The sequence below is a fragment of the Corvus hawaiiensis genome, chromosome 26, assembly GCF_020740725.1.
Source record: "Corvus hawaiiensis isolate bCorHaw1 chromosome 26, bCorHaw1.pri.cur, whole genome shotgun sequence".
Taxonomy (NCBI): Eukaryota; Metazoa; Chordata; class Aves; order Passeriformes; family Corvidae; genus Corvus; species Corvus hawaiiensis.
This window is the reverse complement of record NC_063238.1, coordinates 914,953-919,704: the sequence shown is the minus strand read 5'-3', so window position 1 is coordinate 919,704 and position 4,752 is coordinate 914,953.

Genomic DNA, 4,752 nt, shown 5'->3' with positions numbered 1-4,752 from the left:
TGGGGTTATAACAGCTTCTTTAATTTTTTTTCTTTATTTTAAATTATGCTTATTCACCCATACATTCTCTCTCTGAGTATTCATTTAGAAGGAAGATTTTGCAATAGTCACATTTAATTTATCAGGGTGCAATAATTTGTGTTTCCCAATCATCTTGCAGACTTTGGTTCATTATACTATTGTTTCACATGAGTAAGTTAGCAAAGTTTGGATTGATTGACTCTAATTAACTAAAACTGGTTCCAGGCTGTGCATCTATTGTCATGGTAGCTAGCCACAAAGCCCCAAACTGTTCAGTAATGGCAATATAACGTACTATCGATATGAAAACTCCAGCAAATGTTTAATGTTGGGCTTGTCAGCAAATGAAAATAGCAATAACGGAGGAGGGAGAAAAGGGACATTAGGACAAGCATGTCTCAGAAGGCTTGGAGAAAATGCAGCCTTTCAGAGCTTCTGGTTTTCTGATCTTTTCACTTATTGTCATATCGGCCTCCAACGTGGAAAGAAATGCAAACCAAACTTACACAGTGTTCTGTAAAAGGAAACTCAAAATGAACCCAAAATTCTAGACTGAAGTAAGACCTCTTGAATAATGTATGTGGACTTCTCCCTTTGATTTTTTATATGCAAATGTGTTTTCCCTTGGTTTTGTTAGTCCACTTGTATGAAGTCTGAATCTATTCTCTGCTTATTACCACCACAGAGAATCTAACCAATATTAAATGCATCCCCATACACACGACATGGTTGCATTGAAAGCTTAGGATAATAAGTAAATATTCCTTTCTTTGCTTGGTCTTAAGAATCCATCTGAAATTTAGCAAAATTAATGAGGACCTCAAAGGATGAGCTGCCATTGCTAGCAGAGGTGTACAGCACCTCAGCATGTCCAGAATGTGCAAGTCTGAAAGCATAACAGCTTTATTCCATCTTTATACCATAGACCCAGGCATAAAGATGCCTCACCTGAAATACCAACCTCTGTATATTGCTACATGGAAAATGATGCTTAGGAGAACAGTCTTGAAGAGCCAACGTCAAACACAGAAGCTTGGGAATTCCAGGACTGCTTTCCTTTTCTTGAACTCCAATGTCTTGCCTGGGAGCCATTTCTAAGAGAAGACCTGTGGCAGGCAGTGTTTACTACTCCCAAGGAGCAATTCCTTAGTGTGATATTAAGTCCTTACTGTGCTACATGGGCCTGTCTTTCCTATTTTCAAAGCATGTGATTCACACCATGATTCAAGAATAGATAAGCCATTCATTTCCCATTTTTCTATGTCCTGTAATTGCAGGACCTGTCTCTTTGCCATGGGGAGTGCACTCTCCCTTCTACAGACACTTCGTCCCAACCTTGCACTATTTGCAGCACCTGCAGCCTGAGCCTGAGTGGAGATGGCTTCCCCCAAGGTACCTGGGGGCTCTGCAGGAGGGTCACCCCATCACCTGCCCTGGCCCCTGCTGCTCTGAGGCTGAGCCCCCCTGAGCAGCCTGGCTGCCTCCCCTCTCCAACCTTTTTCCAGGCAAATATCCTCTGCTTTCCCATTTGCCAAAATAAGGACTTGTTTTTTATGGCAAGACTGACTTAAACCTTTAACACAGATAGTCATCTGGGTGAGAGGCACCTCCAGTTTTTCCAAAGTGGCACAACTCATCACAGGCTGTTTCCAAGAAGCTCTTTGCAGTTTCCTTTCTTCCCCAGCCTGGACAGAGGGATTGAGACCAAGGCTCACAGGCAGGAGTCGTGAGGAGTCTTTAGGTCCCGTTGGGTGTAGGCACACAGCTCCAATCAGCTTTGGTACAATTTACAACCTTGGGAGTGATGGAATTGGGTCCCAGAGCCTGGTGCCACCCCGCTCTGACTCACTGTGCACCTCCAGGCAAGACATTTGACACCAGGCTGTGATACCTCTCATTGCACTACACATTACACCAAAAAGGGGCTCGAGGAAGTCAATGGAGCTACTTGTGGAGCGCTTGCACTTAGTAAGTGTGTCACAATCTGGCCTTCGCTTAAGTTTCCCCTTTTATAGGAAATTACAGACTCATTTCCAAGGTTGTGGGGCTTAATTAGTTTATGTTTGCAAAACACATCTTATTGCTGGTGAAAAGAAATAACCATTATGATGATGATGATGTGTTCAGTGCATGGCAAGGTCTTGGGTCTGTCTAGGTTTTGCTTCATTTATTCTGTATAAAATAAGATTTAAAAAAATAAAATTTAAAAAAAAAGTCCTTCCTTTGCAACTATTCGAAAACCTATTTCTAGCAATGGTGCATTCATTCTTCAGTCAGAACTGTTAGGGGACAAATCACCCCCCCCCCCCCCCCCCAAAAAAAAATCTTCTTCTGCAAAGCTCCCCAGAGCTTGAGTCTATGGCACAAATCCAGTTGCCACTGCAGGGTGATGGAGACTGACCAGCCACAGCAAAGCTGTGATGTGAATGTGGTTGAGATGGACTTGTTGTCTGACACTTTCCCAAACATGAATGCCTTTCCCTTTCCTGCACTCAGAATATATGCTTTTTTAACCCTAAGAAGCATCATATCTTTAAAACTTGGCATTAGCAAACAGGGTTTTTTTTCATCAGCTGTAATAATTTTTTTTTAATTCTGTTTTTTGTTGGGGTTTTTTGTTTTTTTAATCCAAGTATGGTTCTCATGGTGTAGTAAATGACATTAGGCTTTTGTAAATTCTTGCAGAATATAACAGATCATTGATTTTATAACACAGTCACTGCTTTTGCATTCTGATGAGATTATTAGTAGCAGCCTAGAATACAACATCCCTGCATACTGTTAGTTAAAAAAAATAAAAGTTTACTAAATGGTCTCTTGTCAACTGTATCTGAAAATCATTATAGTTTCTCTGGTTTCCTTTACGTGGAGGGCTTCTTCTGTGAGCTGTTGGGTTACATCAGTATGAAGTTACAGAATTATTGCAGGGATGCTGTTTATTTCTCTTTAGCTGTTTGTTTTTCTACAGAAAACCAGTTTTTTAAAGTATTTATAAATTGATTGTAAAAATTGTTCACATGCTCAAGACATGCAATATTGTATCCCAGCTCAGCAAACGTATTTTTCCTTTCATACTTTAACTGAAATTATATTAGACATTTTTATCTCATGTCAAAGCAAACACAAATCAAACCATTTTCTGATCTTTTCACACATCCTGTGTTGTAACCTCAAAGCAGTTTCATTTGCCAATGAAGACATGAACCATCTGATCTTTCAGGCCAAATTCCCTCTCTTCCACCCTGCACTGCAGCTCCCTGTTGTACATCCAGTGTGCAGCTGCCCCCAGCTGTGAGCTGGTGACCCACACGTAACACCAACACAGGACCGTGCTTCAGACCCTGCTCACCAGGCAGAGGGGAAGGGAGGATTTAAGCTTGCATATAATTTTAACAGGCTAAAATGTTGGAATTAAAATCCAGCAGCTGGCCTGCAGCATTTTCTCTGCTTCCATACTGTTATTAACATACATCTGTATTAGCACCATGACAGTCCACCCTACAAATTGATACAATACCAAATAAAGAGCCTGCACTGTACACCGTAATGACTCTACAGGAGCCATTACATCTGATGTAGTCAATATTATACATTTTTAAAAAATGTATGAATGCATATTTAACTGAGAGATCTGATCTGCTCCAGCAGTTCTGGTCTATCAGAAACATAAAATGCATTTTAAAAAACTGCTTGCATACATTTTACATTTTTACCTGAGAAGCTGAATGCAGGGACGTATTTTATTTTCTGTGTCTGCCCATGACATGTTTGTTTCAAAACAAAACTAAGTGGAAAAGCTGATGAAGACTGGGGTCTGTTGCCTCATAGTGCCACCTCCAGTGTCCCCATTCCCTTTGCACCTCTCTCCAGCAGCTTTTGCTCCACGTCCCTGTGGGTACCTTTGCTGTTTGAGCAGGTGTGAGGAGTGAGCATCTCAGCAGAGCATCACTGAGCCTCTGCTGTTTTACACCACTGCAGCTGAGGGCTGTGCCACCAGCCGCACATGCCCAGGGTGAGCTGCGTGTGCTGCATGCACCTACGTACACGTGCACAGAAAGCAGAGGGTGTTGAGGGGCCACAGCACTCACAGGCCACCTGAGCTGCACAGGGAGAGGGTGAGAGGGAGGGGACCTCAGCTGTAAAATCCTGGTAGATACATCTCTCTCTCAAATGAGATCATACCTCTTTGTTTTGCAGACAGAGCAAATGCTGCTGTGACCCTGCATTCATGGCACAGAGGCAGCTTCATCTGGGGAGCTGATTTTGGGATGCCACAAGTTTCTCTAGGCTGGGGTCTGGGTTTGAGCACAGGGCCACTGGAGGTTTCCCCTCAGTTTTGCAGACACTGCTTGTGGGAGGCACTGAACATGTTGCATTTCTCCCCTGCACCTGCTGGCCTGCCTGACCTGTTTTTTGTGTTGAGAGCAGAAGACACAAAAGTTCAGCCATCCTCACCATGAGACACTGAGTGGAAAGAAGGGGTAAAGAGAAAAGACACATATTTGTATTTTGGAAAAGCTACCTTTGCTTTATCACCACCATGCAAATATTTACATATTAGAAATACAAGCAAGCAGCCTCGTTCCCTTTCCCACCTGTATCTGCATGCATAGGTGTCCCCATACTCTCACCAGACTAATGCAGAACATGACTGACTTAACTCTGAGAATTCCTGGGGACTTTCAGGCACTCTTTGTCCCCAGGAAGCATTCCTCCCTCTCACCCTTGCAG